The sequence below is a fragment of the Pinus tabuliformis genome, chromosome 3_2 (assembly GCF_031772625.1).
Source record: "Pinus tabuliformis cultivar Carrire ecotype Pingquan chromosome 3_2, CPIR1, whole genome shotgun sequence".
Classification (NCBI taxonomy): domain Eukaryota; kingdom Viridiplantae; phylum Streptophyta; class Pinopsida; order Pinales; family Pinaceae; genus Pinus; species Pinus tabuliformis.
The window spans coordinates 835,197,458-835,218,984 of NC_142302.1; positions in this window are offsets into that span (position 1 = coordinate 835,197,458).

Sequence of the window (21,527 nt, forward strand, 5' to 3'; positions counted from 1 at the left end):
GATTAAAGAAAAACCATCATTTCAATGTTGATTCTTTTGGGTATTTAGAATTTTATTTTTGTATATATTTATGCCAAAAGACCTACCTATTTTGGAGTGGGAGGTAAGAAAGTTATTGTTTCTTCAATAATAAATGATACATGGACTACTCATAATTAAAAATATCAAATATGTTTCTTTTTTTTTGAAACTAAAAATAAAGGAAGGACATCAAATTAGAAACATAGTGTTGATGATTATTTTTATAATTTCTTTATTTTCTATTTTTAATATGATTTTAAATATTTTTGGTTGTGGCAAGGCTTTAGATAGTTTCTAGTAATAAACTATATATACATGTGTGATATTCCATATTTAAAATGTCGATCATGTATTCTTTAAAACACTACAATAAATACGCCATTAGTGCCAGAAATAGCGACATAATTGAGTTCTTTTTAGCATGTGAATTCGCTTCAATTGGAGTCGAGAAATCCGACTTAAACTAGAATCTTCATCTAGGCAACGTGAATAGAACTAGAATCTTCACATGGGTAGTGTGAATAGTTCGAATAGTGCGGGAAACAATTTCTTCTATTCCTGAATCCATTGTTGTGTCCATTTGTACTTGTAGTTTTGCTCCCAATTGTGCCTCTTGTTTTGTTTCTGGTATGGCATGGAAAATCGACTATTTTATGGCTTCCTAATTAACACCAAGTTATACTTTAATTATAATATCCTTTGTTGCATCAAGTTTTTCTTCTAGATTTGATTCCATTATGGCACCTTCTTTAGCTTCTAATATGGCTTCCATTGTAGTGTATTTTATTTATTTTAATATTTCTTCTTGGTTTTCTACCTGAAGTGTTTCATTCTGTGTTTCTTTAGGAAGGTCAAGTTTGTCTTCTAATATTGTGTTCATTATTACATCTTTGTTTTTTACCTTAATTGCTTCTATTTTTTTTTCATAGCTAATGAAAATTTTGGCTGCTAGCATTGCTTCAGTTATTGCTTCTTGATTTTCTACCTGAATGACTTATTTTTTTTGCTACTTAGGGAATTCCAAGTGTGGTTTTTGATATTTCTTTCAATATTACTTCTTTATTTGCTACCTAAATTTCTTTAGTCTTTTCTTCTTTGGTTAAGCCATGTTTGGCTACTAGTATTGCTTCCATTATTACTTCTTTGTTTATTACCTAATTGCCTCTTTTTTTCCTTCCTAGATAATGCCAAGTTTTGCTTCCCAGATTGCTTTAGAGTGCTTCTAGTTTAACATTTATTGTTGCTTCCTTTCTTGCTTGTAGAATTGGGTCCATGTTAGCACTATTATTTTCTTACTTTCAGTTGGAGGGTTTGCTTCATGTTTAGTGCATGGGTTTGCTTCTATTTTAGGTTCATGATTTGCTTCCTTTTAGTGTTGGGATTTTCTTCTTAATTAGCCTCCAATTGTTCTTCTTGTTAAGCAACCATTTTAGCTTCCGATTTGGAGCCAATAATAGCTCCAAGTATAGCTCCCAATTTAACATCTAATTTTACTTTCATTTTAGCACCACATTATAATTTCATTTTAAGAACTTATGATTCTTCCTTTATAGCTACCATTTATTATTTTTTATTTTTTTTCAATTAAATTAGTTAAGTATAGCATGCCTTTTGTTGAATTGAGACTTTTGTGATCCATAACAGTTATAGCATGCCTATTAAACACGTTTTATGATTATAAAGTAAGTCATATTTCAGTTGAAATATTTTATAGCATATAATTTATAAATATTTTTTAGAGAAATGGACATCCATACAAACCAACAACATTTTTCTTAACTATAACCGATATTTTTATATTGCTAATAAACAAAATAGTTGGTTGTGACTAGCTACACATAATGTAGGCCCATATTCACATCATAGAGATTTCCATAGCATAGCCCTTTCATGTTTCTTATAGTTACAAACCACACCACAACATTGGCACGAAACAAAAATATATTTTTTAAATTATAACCAATATTTTTATATTATTAATAAAAGAAATTGTTATTCTGTCACTAGCTACACATAATGCAGCCCGATATAATATATGTGAAAATGATATTCAAAATGATACATGTCAAAATGGTACAACTCAATATAGTAGTGTAGGTGAAAATTATACATATGATAATAAATATTAAAGGAGATATCACAACGATTTATCAACGATGATCAATGGTGGAGTCTATATGATAAATATCACTAGCTATGATAAATTTCACTAGCTACTACCAACTTATTTATCATCATCACCATCATCATAATCATGTCTATCATGATCATCACCATCATAATCGTCATCAATGTCATCATCATTGTCGTCTACCTCGGCGTCCTCTCCATCTACCCCATCATCATTGTCTCAAATGTTTGAGCCATACCAAACATAATCTGGAATCATGTCAAGATCAACTAAATCTTTTGGAAGACTAGTGTTGTACAAAAAAAACATTCAAAATGAAAAGTTAATTATCTCATTTAATATCTAATATATATTTGTTATATTTCCAATATTACACCATATGAAGTGAAACCATAATCATATTGTATCATATCAAAGTTAAAATATATACCATAATAAAATTTCATTTCAGCTACAACTAATATGTCATTACAATGATGTACAACATGCAAAAAATCTAATTAAAGTTTGTAAATCATGGAGGAGGATAGAGGATCGAAATATAACCACTACTTTTCAGGGGAATGAGCAGGTGTAGCTACAAGAATGGGACAAGTATCAATGATAGACATAGAAATTGGTCGTAGAGCAACAATGCTTGTAAGGTTTCTTTTTCTGAGCATGCTGCTATGGAGAGGGGGGATGTAGCACTACCCTCGTAGGCTATTTTAAGAGCTCTCGAGTGACTAGGCTCCCTAACTGCCCCTACAAATAGTGTACCAAAGGCATGAAGACAACCTAACTATGGAAAAAGGTTACCAAATCCATGGGGATAGTAGGAGGACCAACTGGCTCAAGGATGAGAAACATTTTTGTGTTGGATGATTGTTGGAGCTCAATTATTCTTTTGTCAAATTTTGCTGAAATGATTAGGGTTTCCTATTGATTATTAATGTAATTTGGAAAAATTGTTACACAATTTCCCTAACCTTATAAATTTTTTATATGCATTCTCAAATTAAATCACATGATAATCAAGAGATTCTCATTATGATCTTATCATTGAAATATGAAATTATAAAGTGATGTGCTTTCTATGCGAGAAGATAGACATATAGAAAAAAATAGAGAATGATAGAGAGGGAGAGCATCGAAATTGTAAATCTGTATGTATCATTAATTCTCAATCATTCATGGCACCATACCTTTCTATTGACTAGCTTGTGTGATGTGTAGTGTACTAGCCCTGGCTAGGAAGATACGTCAGTCCTTCGTAGCAAGGCTCATTGGCTAGGAAAGTATTGTGTATTTTTTTATTTATCTCCTCTGAGTTATAATTAATATCTGATTGTTGTTACCATTATTATTATACTTTTTGATGCTTTAGTGATTGGAAAAACCTAACCTCTGTAATGAGTGACAACATATGTCTTGCACTGGTCCCTTTGTTAGTGTGACAATTATTTAATTCCCATTATAGTTTGATGGTATGTTAATTACATTTGAATGTTTGTTCCAACTTTTGTTAAGAGAATGATTTCGAGGAGTGACATTCTTTTCTGAATAAGAGTGAATCTGTAACAAAGTGGTTTTATTATGCATTGTGTGTTTATTTCTTGTGAGTGTGAGCAATGTTTGAGAGTGTAACAATGAGAGTGTTCACTTGTTGAGAGTGTGATTACAATGATTGAGCTTGAGATTCATTAGAACTAGTCATCATTTTCCCTTACATATATTGTGCATAATACTCTTGCAATAACAAAACCTACCTAGATTGACAACTAATGTGAAGACTTTGAATTATTGCTTTGAATTATAAGGACAAGTGTTCTACACAAGGACAAGCTGAGGAAGAACATATACATCAATTTCACATAATTAAATTTGAAGTAAAACTGGGAATTCCATATGAAACTTGAAGTAGAATTATTTAAGGGTCAAAGTAAACATATAATAACTCAAAAGTGCGTAAAATAATTAACTAAATAATCTACAGTTTGAATCAATTAGATTTCCGAATAAATGATGTCTAGGTGTCAATTTTAGTGAAGCAATTCAATTTTAGCCCACTTCACAAAAATGCATGACCAACCTTCATTTCAAGGAAAAATTAAATGATTCAACTTCGAGCGTACCTTTCTAATCACAATTAATGTTAATTTTGCACATAGAAATTTCTGTTATGCTAAAAAAATATGCCAAATTCGATCGATTTCATAGCGTTAATGTCAAAGTTTGTGTGCCTCAAATAAATCATACTAGGACATATACTTAATTAACCATGAGATTATGATCATTCCAATCTAGATATAAAATGATTTTATGCAACATTCGATAGTCATTTTCATTAAGGAAATGCTATACACTGAAATCCAATTTTGTTCGAGTAGTAATTGATCATATGTGCCAATGATCACAGTCAACAAATATGCACTCCTAGGCCAAAACAATTACACTCATGGTAAAAAAATAAAAATGCAACATGATTGGACAATTCCTAACCTTAGGATATAACCTTACAACATGTCTTATAAATACCCTACATAACTATGTTTCCCACTTATACTCAAGTTTGACATAAAATGTAATTTTAGCCTAGTTCACAAAAATGCATGCCCAACCTTCATTTCAAGGCAAAATTGAATGATTCAACTTCGAGAGTACTTTTCTACTCATAATTAATGTTAATTTTGCACATAGAAGTTTCTATTGTGCTAAAAAAATATGCCAAATTGGATTGATTTCATAGGGTTAAAGTCAAGGTTTGTGTGCCTCAAATAAATGCATACTAGGACATATACTTCATTAACCATGAGATAATTATCATTCCAATATAAATATAAAATCATTTTATGCAACATGCCATAGTCATTTTGATTAAGGAAATGCTATACACTGAAATCCAATTTTGTTCAAGTAGCAATTGATCATATGTGACATTGATCATAATCAGAAGAAATATGCACTCCTAGGCCAAACCAATTACACTCTTGGTAACAAAAATCAAAGTGGGGCATGATTGGACAATTCCTAACCTTGGGATATAACCTTGCAACATGTCTTACAAATACCCTACATAACTATGTTTCCAACTTATACACAAGTTCCACATAATCTACAATTTTAATCAATCGTATTGGCCAATAAATGAATCTTGGCCATGCCTTTTAGTGAAGAAAAATAATTTTGGCTTGCTTCACTAAAATGGAGGCCCAACCTTCATTTCAAGGCTAGTATTTTTTCCTATGAAGATATCTTCTCTTGAATTTGAAAAGCATGGTCTTAGTGTCAACCAAGTACATTTTGTTTCTACAGAAAAAATGGTATATTTTTAATCTAGAGGGGACTTTAGGTCCATTTATTGTAAACAATAGAAAATCCCTTACATAGGTGGAAGTGATGATGAAGGAGTTTGTCTTTGATAAAGGAGAAAAGTGGTAATATTAACCTCACCATATGATTTCTCATAAAAAGGTGGAAAATAATTTTGCACCTTATATTCATGAAAGTAGACAAGAAATTGAGAAAATGGAAAATCAAGATGCTTGGCCATGTTGTTGGGTGCAACGGTTAAAGGTTGTTGAAATCCCTACGTTAAATGAGAATACTTTGAATGGGCCTGATCCTGAACAGATAGATGGTGATATGGAATACTCAAAGCCACAAAAGAGACTAAAGTCCCTATGGAGGATGAAGCTGAGATACAAATAAAATTAAAAGAAGGACCTTTAAAAGAGCCCCCGTTTCAAATGTAGTTGGAAAATACATGGCATACTACTTCCAGTTCTATCTCCACCCATTTGGTAGCATTGACAATAGAAGTGATTCCTTTTTCATTTCAAAATTTGCAAATGAATTATCAACAAATTAAAGAAAGAAGTTATAAAATGAACATTAATATGGCAAGAGAACATCAAGACCCTATTGCGAATCATAGAATATGAGGTGCAATAATTATGGAAGAACTTAAAAATGCATACAACTAAGAACACTCAAAGAACTGAGTTGGATCAAGTTGAAAAAGAGAGCTATTAATAGGATAATTAGTTGATAGAAATAAAGTCATATTTATTTTGCAGGAATAAGTGAAAAGCTTACAACAATAGATTAAAAATCATGTTTACACCATTATGGTTTGAATCGAATTAGATGAACCCTCAGAGAAATTAATAAAGTTCATCGAAGAGCTTAGAATTTCATAATTTGAACTAAGGAAAACCCAAGATGATTTGGTCGTGATAAGGGAGTATCTGAATGTAAAGGAGAGGAAATATCACATATTATATGAAAATAAAAATCAACTTCCAAGTAAGTATAAGGAAACTCAAGGTGAAATCAAAGTTTTGGAAACCAAGGCTGAAGGTAATATATAGTTAATTGAGGATACGTAAATGTTTTGGGATGACGTTATTCAAGAAGTTCATTCTATATGGGAGTATATTCTTATAATTCCACAACAAAATATTATGATAAGAGGATAAAAAATGAGCATTGATTTATGGAAGAAATAAGTATAAAAATAAGCACTCAAGTCCAACGACATAATTAAGTATTTGAATGAGAAATATTGAACAAAAGTAAGGGTGAGAGTCAAAATATTTTCAACCAAGCATACCAGTGATGTCATAATTTAACATGTCGAGGGATCGAAACCTGAGTGAAGGTCAAGGCCATGTGATGGGAGTTCGGCCAAAGTATTCACTCCCTGCATCATAATCTTTGTTGAAGTAAAAGAAAGTGGCTAGGTGGATTATTGAATCAAATTTTTGCTGCAAAGGAGATCATGTCAGTTTTCAAATAAATGCTGGAATTTCAAGGTGACGAACACTAATGAGGCTAATACCGAGGTAAAAGGATAAAATAGGGTAATATTGGTTGGGGCGAGACAATCAACATGTGTGAACCATCGTATTGAGTTGATGTGAAGGAATATTGTAAACTAAGTTCATGCAGACTCAAAGTGATATAGATAAGAAAACCATAACGATGGAGTTTAGGTCACAAGCAACCATGATGAATGAGCACGAAGTGTTGAACATCATAAAATACCACCCAAGGGATGAGTGATGAATGGAATAATTAGTGAAAGGATGTTTTCAAGTAATAGCATATAAGAGAGGCATTTGTAGAGGTGTATGCCATATGTTTTACATTTTCAAAGATAACAAGATCAACCTTTGAAGATGAAAAGTCTTGCATTAGCTCCCAGCTATAATTAAATTAACTATTACCCACACCCCAATCGAAATCTATAAAAATTATATTTATGTTTGTTTTAATGTTTATATATTTTAATTTAAAATAAAACTATTGTTTAATGGTGTTCTAAATTATTTTATTTTATGTAAAATAGTATACTCTGTTCATTCTTTCTTTTTTTTCACTTCTAATTTTTACCATAGAATTTAAGTGTTATATTATATTAAATATAAAATATATTTTAAAGGAATCATTTAAATATTATTTTTCTAAAAAAATTTATCCAATTTTTGCCATTTTTTATTATTATAATAATTAGTTAATGAAAATAATATATAACTATTATTTAATTTATATAGCGATAATATTTTTAAATACTTTCACTGACTAGGTTTTGCTTATTGTTTAAATATGAATACATATGAATAAAATTTGGATGATAAAGTAACTAAAAAAAAAACTTTTTTTAATTAAAATTCATTAACATAGACAACTAAGTGGGGTAGCAAGCTAAGTGGGCTTGATTGTGGGGAAAACTCCACAGTTAAGCGCGCTTGAGCCAGAGGAGTTCTGGGATGGGTGACCTCCTGGGAAGTCTTGGTTACCGGGTGCAAGCCCGGAAGTGATGATTGATGCTATGTGATTCATTTCACTAGTTTCAATCCCACTTCTTCACCCCTGTGAGCATCACCCGATGCAATGAGTGCTAAGTGAACTATTCAAAAATCATGAGAAATTATTCAGTTACGACTAACTCTCATGGAAATGGTCATACGTGAATGACTTACTTAACACAGTTAAATCCCAAAATGATATCTAATATAATGCACTGCGTAAACCCCCATACTTAAATTCAAAAAGAGTCAAGGGATCTCTACTTGAATGGTTCATGAGGCACAATACTTGCTAAGGTTTTGCAAATGGGGTAGCAAGCTAAGTGGGCTTGATTGTGGGGAAAACTCCACAGTTAAGCGCTTGAGCCAGAGGAGTTCTGGGATGGGTGACCTCCTGGGAAGTCTTGGTTACCGGGTGCAAGCCCCGGAAGTGATGATTGATGCTATGTGATTCATTTCACTAGTTTCAATCCCACTTCTTCACCCCTGTGAGCATCACCCGATGCAATGAGTGCTAAGTGAACTATTCAAAAATCATGAGAAATTATTCAGTTACGACTAACTCTCATGGAAATGGTCATACATGAATGACTTACTTAACGCAGTTAAATCCCAAAATGATATCTAATATAATGCACTGCGTAAACCCCCATACTTAAATTCAAAAAGAGTCAAGGGATCTCTACTTGAATGGTTCATGAGGCACAATACTTGCTAAGGTTTTGCAAATGGGGTAGCAAGCTAAGTGGGCTTGATTGTGGGGAAAACTCCACAGTTAAGCGCTTGAGCCAGAGGAGTTCTGGGATGGGTGACCTCCTGGGAAGTCTTGGTTACCGGGTGCAAGCCCCGGAAGTGATGATTGATGCTATGTGATTCATTTCACTAGTTTCAATCCCACTTCTTCACCCCTGTGAGCATCACTCGATGCAATGAGTGCTAAGTGAACTATTCAAAAATCATGAGAAATTAGTCAGTTACGACTAACTCTCATGGAAATGGTCATACGTGAATGACTTACTTAACGCAGTTAAATCCCAAAATGATATCTAATATAATGCACTGCGTAAACCCCCATACTTAAATTCAAAAAGAGTCAAGGGATCTCTACTTGAATGGTTCATGAGGCACAATACTTGCTAAGGTTTTGCAAATGGGGTAGCAAGCTAAGTGGGCTTGATTGTGGGGAAAACTCCACAGTTAAGCGCGCTTGAGCCAGAGGAGTTCTGGGATGGGTGACCTCTTGGGAAGTCTTGGTTACCGGGTGCAAGCCCTGGAAGTGATGACTGATGCTATGTGATTCATTTCACTAGTTTCAATCCCACTTCTTCACCCCTGTGAGCATCACCCGATGCAATGAGTGCTAAGTGAACTATTCAAAAATCATGAGAAATTAGTCAGTTACGACTAACTCTCATGGAAATGGTCATACGTGAATGACTTACTTAATGCAGTTAAATCCCAAAATGATATCTAATAGACAACTCTTCTCGATCCCAAATTATCTCATGCTTCTAGTGATGCTAATAAGTATTTTTTCATTGATTCACCACTTTGGTTGATAACATATCTAAGTTTATAAAATAGTAAAAACTAAAAAATGTAAATAGTTCACATTCTGAATATGGCTAGGAAAACTTGAAGTCTAAGTAACCTGTTTAGTTTTTATAAACATAGCATGAAGAACACCAAAACTTTCAGAAGGTTGTAAAATCACATATGATAGGTGAATTCAACATTGCAAAGTAGAGATTGTTGTCTACACAATGACAAAAGATATCATTCATGCCTCTCCCTGCCCTCGCGTGTGTTAGTATTCGTTGAACTCCGCTTTGAAATATCAATGCAATTTTTATTATAAAAGAAGAAGAAGAAGAGGATTTCCCACTGAGAGTGGTAGTTGGCATGCTCATGATTAAAAACAGAGAAATCAAAGACGAAAATGAATTTTCCTTCTAAAATGAAAAATTCTTATAGTGGGAATTCTAAAAAGTGAGAAGAGAGAAATGAGAGGTGAAAATGAACTTTCCTTCCAAAATGAAAAATGCTAAAAAAAAAAACCAGAGAAATTATAGGTGAAAAAGGAAATTTCCTTCCAAAATGCTGGAAATGTATTTGTAATTCACAATACATAAATTATAGATTTTGGTTCCTATATAGCCTCACACTGCCTATGAGTTATAATATGGAAAAAAAATTCCTATTGCAACTTTCTGGATAATGCTCCTCAAATTCTAGGCTAGAAGAGTCATTGTTGTACAAATCTTGCTTCAAATACTTATGCTAGGAACCGCATCAATAATTTTCTTCCCTTTGTCATTCCCCTTATCGGGTTCTGACTCATGGTCAGAACATGCATCTGATTGTGAAGCCTTCAACTCGGCCACCAACAAGTGCTTGGTTCGACACTCACTTGTGTTGTAAGTAGGGATCTTATGGAACTCACACCACTTTCCTGTGTACTTTTTTGACTTCGTGGTGTTGTTCTTTTGTTGTAGCTTCAACAGGTTTTCTTGGGTCACCCCGCCTTGGCTTTATCCTTTGTTCTTTGAATTCACAGATCAAAAGCCTTGCTTCTTCTGTTTAAGCTTCTGCTCGATCTTGACAGTGTATTGGTATGTCATGCCAAGCGAGGAGATGTCTAGGAACTCCATCATCCTCGATGTACCTGTGTAGGAAGCTATGGTACTTGAGTACCAAATGTTTCTCAGAATCCTTGATGCCCAACTTCTTGCGCAGGGTATGAAAAACATTGGTAAACTCCCACACATCTTGGTCCCTTCCCTACCGTAGCATGGTCCACTTTATGTATTTGTCCTCAGAGCTCCCAACAGGGTAGTACTGGTCCTTGATGGCATCCTAGAATGAATTTCAAGTGGGAGCGGCTGAAAACAGTGCATTCGTACTTTAATCCTTCTGCTCGTAGTCGGTTTCCCACCAGTCCTTGATGTGGGGGCCTGCTTTGAGAAGAGAAAAAGTAATGTTTTCTCGACTTGAAAATTCATGAACAAAAAAATATATTTCTAGTAGATTTAACCATCTATCTACGACGCCTGCATCTATTTGGCCGTCAAATATGGGAATGTGAAAGTTTACCTGTACCTTAAAAGGAGTAGAGCCTCCCGAGTGGTTCTTGGATGTGGATGCACTACTGGTGGGAAACCGTTGAAGGATTTGGGAAAAGTTATCCATCATTGTGTTCCTTTGTTTCTCGAGGGCCTCCTTGAGCAATATTTTGTTAGGATATGTTGCCCCCTCATCTTTCTTTTCTTTCCCCATAGGCAGTCGTCATGGTTTACGAGGCTAATCTTACAAAGGTTCAACTAGATCAAGCCTTGACTCCTTATATCCCGACCTTGTTAGGGACATGCAAATAAAAACAGAGAAAGAGCATACCGCTCAAATACCACTCATCTAGATTTAAATAGGAATGCAACAAATTATGGAGATCACCATAAATACAGAGATGCAACAAAAATAATACTTCATTTCATTAATGTAAAATACTGAAATATGCTTACAAAAAGAAATGGAAATAAAATAGCTCGAGCGATGGTAGCTTATCTCTAAGAAGAGATGTGGTAGCTACATGCCTCTCAATTGTGTTACAATGAGGCTCGAAGGCCTATTTATTATTGAGAAAAATTGGAAAACCATAAACATCCAAAAACCTAACCCTAGGAGATGAAGCGCCACACTGTGGGCCCCGTTTGGGTAAATTGGTACACCAACTTCCCGGGGTTGTAACTTTGGCATAAGATCTATATTTGACGTGCACAATATCTCGTTGGAATGATCTGTTTGAGGAATACAACTTTTGAGTGAGCAACGTCGGTCCATGCCCCACGGTGCTCCTGATTTTCCCAGAAAATATCATTTACGGCCTCAAAATGGCTTCAGAAGTTTGGGACACGAAAAACTACCAAAAGTAGTAAATTGTTCTACAATTAAGGAAACTGAGAAACTGAAAGAGAGAGTTGTGGGGGTCCAATTAGGATAGGTGGGTGGCATCCAACATCCACCTGGATCACTTGTCAGGAGAACTTTTCTCCATGCTAGTAGTAGCATTAGGACTTGTATCATAAAATGATTAAACAAATGATTGAAACTTTCACATGATAGTGAATTTGAGGTAGATATTTAGGTGGAATTCACATAAGTTTCTAGAAAGAAATCTCATCTTTTTTATCTCTTCTCAGATTACCAACTCGGGAACTCTAGAACCATTCCATGTTGTAGAAAATAGCTACTGTGTAAGCAAAAAAAAATGCCAAAATTAAAACCAGCATCTTTTGAGGTAAAGGAAAAGGGAATTCACATGGCCTCACATCCATCAGCTCAAAAAATCTCTTGCCCTTAAACATATCACTGGACAGATGTTAAAGTTATCTATAGCTACATATGGGGCACTAATGACTATGTTATTTTCTATGAGGAAGATGGAGGTAAAAACCTTTAGTTGCATCGGTTTGTTGATACTAACTAGGCAGATGATATGCATAATGGAAATTATACCTATGCTTATCTATTTATCTTATTCTGAAGGAGTTTTGAGTTGGACTAAGAGGAAATGAGTGGTTTCCCAATCAAGTATTAAGGCAAATAACATTGCAATTTCTTAAACAACCAAGGAAGTCATTTGATTGAAGAAATTATGTAGAGATATTGGGTATGAATAGGGGACCATGCCTATTTGTTATGACAGAAAATGACAAAAAATGCATCAAATGACAACAATTGCATGGCATAGGATGTGTTGCTAAGGAATGATATTGGTATCAAGAATGAAAGATCAATAATCATGTATTCTCTAGATAGTCAAGTTCCCAAGGCCTTGATGGCACAATAAATCATGAGACAACAACAAATTGGACAAAACGCTGAAATCGTGAGGTCAAATGGCTGATTTTCATGATGCATTAATATTCCCTATGACAAAATCCTCCTATCGGTGCTCTAGGATTAATAACTTTCCTCATCAGCTAAATGTCACAACAGATTATGGTAAATAACAAAAACATTTCTCCTTTTGAGAATATGAGAAACCATTTAGTACTGAGACATTTAAATAAAAATAAAAATCATTGAGGTTCTCATGCAATGTGAAAAAAAAAGTCACAATCATCTTCATGATACTATATGCCACTGTCAAATTTATGGTTCATATTTCAATATTTTTTCCTTATTAGAAAATGCCATAGAGTTCCATCATGTAACTTTATGATATCCATGAAAACCTTTTCCAACCTCACATCATTAATTGAGAATCCTATTTCTTCATCCAATATAATATAGTTCACGTCAACTTCAATTGTAGAAATGTTGCTTGGGTCCTCTTGATATATATCCCAAAACGTAAACATATATCTCTTCTTACAACTTTTGTCACATATTCATGTGTTATTACTTTGAAAATAACAAGTTGGTCCACTTGAGCTTCCACCATCTTATTGGTACATTATGGCCTACATATTTAGCCAACAAAAATATCAAAGCATTTTGACCATCATTGCCCAGTGCCAGATGACTTGGAAAGGTTAGAGGCAAATCCTTCTCAATATAGCTTTTGCATTTCTTAGCAACACATGTTTCAAAAATAACTTTCATGGTGGTACTGCTTAGAATACCACTGGCTTTTGTTCTCTGAAACCCTTGATCACCTCCTAGAATAAGTAACTTCTTATAACATTTCTCTATCCTTTGTGTTCAAGTTCCAACAAAATATTGTTAAGGCTCTTTTCTAGGATCCGTGTGGATGCCTCCAGAAACAAGGCTTTGTAATTCTTTTTTCCAAATACATGACTCCCCATATGAGCTCTGAGCAGAATTTGCAAAAGAACCAAACACTATGTGATGTAGGAGCATGAGGCTTGAAGGCAAAAGGCTTCATTTTATTCCAAAAATCCAAAAAAAAATTACAAGCAAAGGAGTGGGATCCTTTACCTGTGATTTACAAAGTTTTCTAGATAGGAATTGAGCTATAATGTAAGTATTTGAATGATTTTGTAATTAATTCAAGTAGTTTAGACTTAGCTGAGATTCTTGAGGAGAATATCAGGAAGTTTAGGTATTTATCTACGATAGGATAGATTTGATCCATTGATTGAGGATCAGATTGTTGGATGTAAAGTATTTATGTAAGTTTTGAACTATTGTAAGAGGATTTGGATGGACTTGGTTATGGAGAATTAGACTGTCAAAGAATTGAAATATCTTTGTATCTTTGTGTATTTATGCATGAAAGGTTAATTCCCAGAGGTTGAATTCCTTCAAAATATCTCTGTGTATTGTTGAATACCAGTTTGGCCTGTAAACTTAGAGTTTTGTATCATCTGATGTTCTCGTGTTTAAATTCCTCATTCACTATGTATTAACTTAAGTTGAATGGGTTTCGACCCATGGAATTTTAATTAGCTAAACTATGAATTCATTAGTGAAGAGCTAAACCTGGCGGAAGCACTAAAATCATAGAGGAAGGAGGATAAAGTATGATAAACATGTGAGGAAAACCAAAGAAGCCTGGAACCGTCTGATCAAGAGAACCGTTAGATCTACGGTAGTCACGTGCAAATCAGCGCCAAGGTTTAACCCAAAACCAGATGTGGTAGTTTATCAAACTGGGTTAAAAATGCAGTGCCATCCAATTAGAGGAGTGAGACACAATAGATATCATGTGGAAAAGTGAACGGCAGTTAATAAAACTTTTGGTCCCGATGATAAATTCAACTGTGGCTTAATTTTGTTGAAGGCCGGATGATGATAATCATCCATTGTGGACGCCGTGATCCAATGGTGATTGTGTGGTGAAAGTATATGTTGGTTAATTTAGATTTTGGACCTCAGAAATTATAAGCTAGAGCTTTGCTTTCTTTCGGTTTCAGGTAAGTGAAGTTTTGATATTTTCTGAGTAATATTAGAAATTCAGTTGTTTTAGTAGAATATCTAAGTTTGGAGGTGGATGACTGAAACTCCAAGAGAATTAGGAGAGGAACTTCCACCTGCACTTAAGGAGATCATTTCAAGATTTGAATAATTATCCCTTACACCTGCAACCAGACCACCATTTGTGGTATCGGAGCAGCCTATTGACACTGAACATGATCTCAAGGATCAGAAAAAGAAATCCAAAATGGCTTTCATAGTTGGAGGAAGAGGTGGTGGTCAAAGAAGAGGAAGACCAGTTGCAAATGCTGAAGTGATGAAAGCTATGCAACAGATGCAAGATAGATTGGAAACAATGGAAATGGTAAGAGATGTAGATGTTGGAGATGTTAGTGAACCTGAAGTTGGAGCTGCAGAAGATGAGGAACCTGTAGATGTAACTCCTGAAATGAGATTCTTTAAGCTAGTATTGAGATCAACATCTAAGCTCAGACTTGAAGTTTCAATCTATACATGAAGCTTAAGCCCTGAAGAATTGATAGACTGGTTTAATGACATGGAGAAATTCTTTGATTATGAAGAAACAAAAGAAGGAAAGAAAGTGAAGTTTGCGGTCCCAAAATTGAAAGGACATGCAACACTTTGGTGGGATGGAGTGCAGGCAGAAAGAAGAAGACTTGGTAAAGATCCAATTAGGAATTGGAATAGAATGGTGGCAAAGTTGAAAAGTAAGTTTTTTCCAAGTGATTATTAGAAAAAATTACTTGAACAAATGTAGAATTTTAAACAAAGGTCTATGAAAGTAAAGGAATACATAGAAGAATTCTACAAAGTGACTATAAGAGCAGGACAAATCCAAGATACACATGAGAAGGTTGCAAGATATGTGAATGGTCTCAGAATGGAGATCCAATATGACATAAGTTTATTGTCTCCTAAAACAGTAGAAGAGGCTTATCAAATGGTATTGAAGGCTGAAGAAAATCTCATGAGGAAGCAGTCTACCAGAAATAGAGGTACTTTCCGAGTAAGGCGATGTCAAGGTGGTAGAGGAAGGTCTACAACACCTAGAGATGGAGCTAGTAGCAGCTGAAGTCAGCATGCACACAGGAGGTGATGCAAGTGGCGGAGGGAGTCTTTCTAGAGGAAGAGGAGGCAGAGGAAGAGAAGTCAGATGTCACAGATGTAACAAGCTGGGGTATAGAGCCTATGAGTGCCTAGAAAACGTAGGAATAAATCGAAGGAATGAAATTGTTGCTAAGACTCAAGAGGAAGAAGTAACGGTAATATAAGTAGAAAATGTACCAGAGGAAGGACAACCTTTGGTAGTTAACAAAATTTTACTAAAGCTAGCTAAGGAGATTGCTGAACCAGCACAGAGAAAAACCTTGTTCACGACTATGTGCAAGGTTCAGGGGAAGTGTTGTCAGATGATAATTGATAGTGGTACTACAGATAATTTGGTCTCCAAAGAAGTGGTGGAGAAGTTGAAATTGAAGATAAAGAAACACCCAATGCGTTACAAGGTGCCATGGGTTCAAAAGGGGTATCAGTTGATAGTGAATGAGCAGTATGAAGTGGAGTTGCAGTTAAGCAAATATAGAGACAAAATTCTATGTGATGTGATGCCTATGGATGTGTGTCACATATTGTTGGGAAGGCCTTGGCAGTATGATAGAGGAGCTATGCATGATGGAGTGAAGATCACATACAAATTTAGCAAAGATGGTGTCAATCATACATTGCTTCCTATGGAAGAAGAGGATGCATCGAAGTAACCTGATCCAAAGAACTTTTTTCTAAGTGGAAAGGTGTACTTGCAACGTATGGAAGAAGATGACTTAAGTTTTGCATTGGTTTGCAAACCGAACGTAATAATAATTTCCACTAAAGTTTCTGATTTACCAATTGAAATTCAAGAGATGCTGGACAATTATTGTGATATCATTGTAGATGATTTGCCTGATGAGTTACCACCCATTAGAAAAATTAGCCATCATATAGATTTGATTCAGGGAGAAAATATACCTAATAAAGCAACCTACAAAATGACTCCCACAGAGAATGAAGAAATCAGGAAATAGGTTCAGGAACTATTAGACAAGGGACCGATTAGAGAGAGTTTCAGTCCTTGTGCAGTGCCAACAGTGTTGAGCCCAAAGAAAGATGTGGGCTGGAGAATGTGAACTGATTCAAGAGAAATCAATAAGATAATAATCAATTACATATTTCCTTTACCTAGAATTGAAGATTTGATGGATTGTTTGAGTGGAGCAAGATATTTTACAAAGTGAGATTTAAAAAGTGGTTATTATCAAATCAGAATTAGAGAGGGAGATGAGTGGAAAACTGCCTTTAAAATAAATGAAGGATTGTATGAATGGATGGTAATGCCTTTTGGTTTGTCAAATGCTCCCATTGTATTTATGAGACTCATGAATGATGTTTTGAAAGAATTTATAGGTAAATTTGTAATAGTATATCTGGATGATATATTAGTTTACAGAAGATCAAAAGAGGAACATGTGAAACATATGTATTATGTCTTACAGAGGCTACAACAAGAGAAATTACTGTTAAATTTAAAGAAATGTTCATTCATGAAGGAGGATTTGGTGTATTTGGGTTTTGTTGTTTCTGCTGAGGGGTTAAAGATGGATCTTGAGAAGATCAAGGCAATCATAGTGTGGCCTTCACCAAAAAGAGTCTTTGAGGTAAGAAGTTTTCACGGTCTTGCTAGTTTTTATAGGAAATTCATAAGGAATTTTAGTAAGATCAATGCTTCTATTATTGATACTATAAATAAGGACAAAAAACCATTTAAATGGACTTTTGAAGCAGAAAGGAACTTCCAGTTGTTGAAGAGAAAGATTATTGAGAAACCTATTTTGATTTTTCCTGATTTTAATAAACCTTTTCAAGTGAAGTGTGATGCAAGTGGAGAAGCCATTGGAGCTATTTTAAGTCATGAGGACAAACCTGTAGCTTATTTTAGTGAGAAGCTGATTAAGTCAAAGAAGAAATATTCTTCTTATGACAAGAATTTTTATGTAGTGGTGCAGTCTTTGAGGAAGTAGAGACATTACTTGATGTCTAAGGAGTTCATACTGTATTCAGATAACCATGCATGACATTACATTATGCAACAGCCAAAGCTTAACCAGAAGCATGCAAAATGGTTAGAATACCTTCAGAGTTTTAATTTTTCGTTAAATCATATAACTAGTAAATCAAACAAAGTAGTAGATGCCTTAAGTAGAAAAATCATTTTAGTGCAACAAAGTCAAATTCAAGTGTTGGGTTTTGATTTTCTTAAGGAATTATATGAGGAAGATCTAGATTTTAAAGAGGCATTTGAAGCTTGTAGAAATCCTGTTTTGTTAGATAGAAGTAAGTGGTTGGATTATTTCCTGCAAGAGGGACAGTTGTTTAAAATAAATCAGCTATGCATACCAAATCGTTCTATGAGAGAAAATTTGATCAAGGAGAAAATTGAAGAAGATTGGACCATGTAGAGTTTTAAGGAAATTTTCTGCAAATGCATATGAAATTGAGTTACCCCCTGGTATTGGAATACATCCAATTCTAAATGTTGCTGATTTGTATAGGTATGAAAAGGGACGGGAAGATGAGATAGTAGAAGACAAGGAATAACAAGAGGTGGATTGGGTAAAACAATTACCTACAGCAAAGACATTGCAGCTAGAGAATATATTGGGTAAATGAGTGTTTAAGAAAACAAGGGGACATTAGTATTTTCAATACATGGTCAAGTGGAAAGATCAACCAATTGTTGATGCTACCTGGATGACAGATACCATGCTACAGAAGTTGGGCAGTTCTGTAGAAGAGCTCATGGACAGGAGCCCATGAAGAATTTTTTCCTCAGGTGTCTGAGGTAGGAGCATGAGGCTTGAAGGAAAAAGGCTTCATTTTATTCCAAAAATCGAAAAAATGTTTACAAGAAAAGGAGCGGGATCCTTTAGTTGTGAATTTACAAAGCTTTCTAGAGAGGAATTGAGCTAGAATATAGGTATTTGAATGATTTTGTAATTAATTCAAGTAGTTTAGACTTAGTTGAGATTCTCGAGGAGAATATGAAGCAGTTTAGGTATTTATCTAGGATTAGATAGATTTGATCCATTAATTAAGGATCAGATTATTGGATGAAAAGTATTTATGTAAGTTTTGAACTATTGTAAGAGGATTTGTCTGGACTTCGTTATGGAGAATTAGATTGTAAAAGAATTGAAATATCTCTGTATCTTTCTGGATTTTTGCATGAAAGGTTAAATCCCGAAGGTTGAATTCCCTTGAAATATCTATGTGTATTGTTGAATTCCATTTTGGCCTGTAAACTTAGAGTTCTGTATGATCTAGTGTTCTTGTCTTTAAATTCCTCATTCACTTTGTATTAAGTTAAGTCGAATGTGTTTCGACCCTTGTAACTTTAATTAGATAAACTCTTAATTCATTAGTGAAGAGCTAAACCTAGCGGAAGCGCTAAAATCATAGCGAAAGGAGGAAAGAGTCTGATAAACTTGTGAGGAAAACTGAAGAAGCCCATAACCCTCTAATCAGTAGAACAGTTAGATCTACGGTAGTCGCATGCAATTCAGCGTCGAGGTTTAACCCAAAACTAGACGTGATATATTACCAAACTAGGTTAATACTGTAGTTGATTTGGGCCATCCGATTAGAGGATCGTGATCCAATGGATATCGCATGGAAAAATGAACGGTGGTTAATAAAATTTTTGGACCCGATGAGCAATTCAACTATGGCTTAATTCCTTTGAAGACTGGATGATCATAACCGTTCGTTGTGGAGGCCGCAATCCAACTGTGATCGCATGGTGAAAGTATACACGGGTTAATCCAGATTTCAGACCCAAGAAATTATAAGCTGGAGCTTTGTTTTCTTTCGGTTCGGGATAAGTGAAGTTCTATTATTTTCTGGGTAATATTGGCAATTTAGCTCTTCTAGTAGAATATCTAAGTTTGGAGTCATATGACCTAGGTCTGGAGGCAGATGACTAAAACTCTAAGAGAAATACAAGAAGAACTTCCACCTGCGCTTGAGGAGACCATTTCAGGATTTGAATGATTATCCCTCACACCTACAACCAAACCACCACTATGCTATCATTTGTGGATGAATCTTAGATTGCATCACTCCACATCATATAACTCTTCCTATGAATCCTCTAAAGAGACAAGATTACCATATTTTAATAGCCTGAACTCCAGCATAGAAATAATTTTGCTTCCCCTGTTGGATTTCTTGTTAATGACTTATCCAATTTTCTTCTTCCTAACATGGAAAATCAAATTCTATTCTATGGCATCTAGAAATGGTGTTATTTGTGACCATGTCTTAGTTTTATGGTTTTCCATATCCTACTTCACCTCATCTATTTTGGATAGATTGTGAGGAGAAGTTCTCTCCATGCTAGTAGTAGCATTAGGACTTGTATCAGAAAGTGATTAAACAAATGATTAAAAATTTTACTTGATTGCGACTATGAGGTAGATATTTGGGCAGAATTCACATAAGTTTCTAGAAAGCACTTTCATATTTCTGATCTATCCTCTTATTATTCCTTGTAAATTATTTCATATTCATAATACCACTACAAAATTTGGTGGCACATTGTGAATCCATATATATCAGGGCCGAGTTCCAAACTTAACTATTTACATAGCCTCCCACCCTCTACCCTTTATCTCGATAGTTTATTTCTCTATCAACCATTACATGATCATTCGAGAACCCTTGAGCAAGAGATAAGCTACAAAAAGACTCTCTTTGACCTGATTATTAATCCCACAACACTAATAAGAGGATTTTTCCATAGGGAATATTAATGCATAATGAAAATCAACCATGTGACCTCACGGTTTCATCGTTTTGTCCAGTTTGTTTTTCTCTCATGATTCGTTGTGCAATGAAGGCCTTTGGAACTTGACTATCTGGTGAATACATAATTATTGATCTTTCATTCTTGATACCACTGTCATCCCTTAACAACACATCCCATGTCATGCATTTTTTGTCATTTCTTGTGTATTCTTGCATATTCTGAAATTTTCCTTCACAGTAATTATGACACATGAATAATGGCTTAATTACATCTTCTCCATCTTATCAAACCCTTTCGTTTTGTGGAGACACTTCTCCCCATATGGATGAAAGTCCCAATCCACATTTGCACTTGTCTGGCAGAATGTGATGGACTTTTGACCGAACCCACTCCATTTGTTTGAGTACCCTTTGGATGTTTTACTTAAACATGACCTGGATTGGACTTAAGAGTAATATGAATAAACAAATGATGGTTTTATTGTAGAAGAATCATATGAATTGGATTCGCTTACAGAACGAGGTGATGAACACTTTTCCTTCTTAGTACCACCCGTCATAAAGAGAGAACTTAGAATTTTTTTGAGCATTTCTCCTAGAGAGATTGACTGCTTGGGATTCCTAGAATCCTTACCAGTTTTATCCTTTAACTTAATCTTGGCATGATGATTTGTAGGCATGAAAGGCTTCTTTGTACAACGAAAAGTGTCAACCCTAACCGATGATTTTCCATGTGAATCTCGGAATAATTATCCACCAACAAACCATTTACATGCTTTGTCTTTGCCACCGGCTGCGTGATGATACTTTTCCTTTCTTTTAGTAGTAGGAATGGAAGAAAT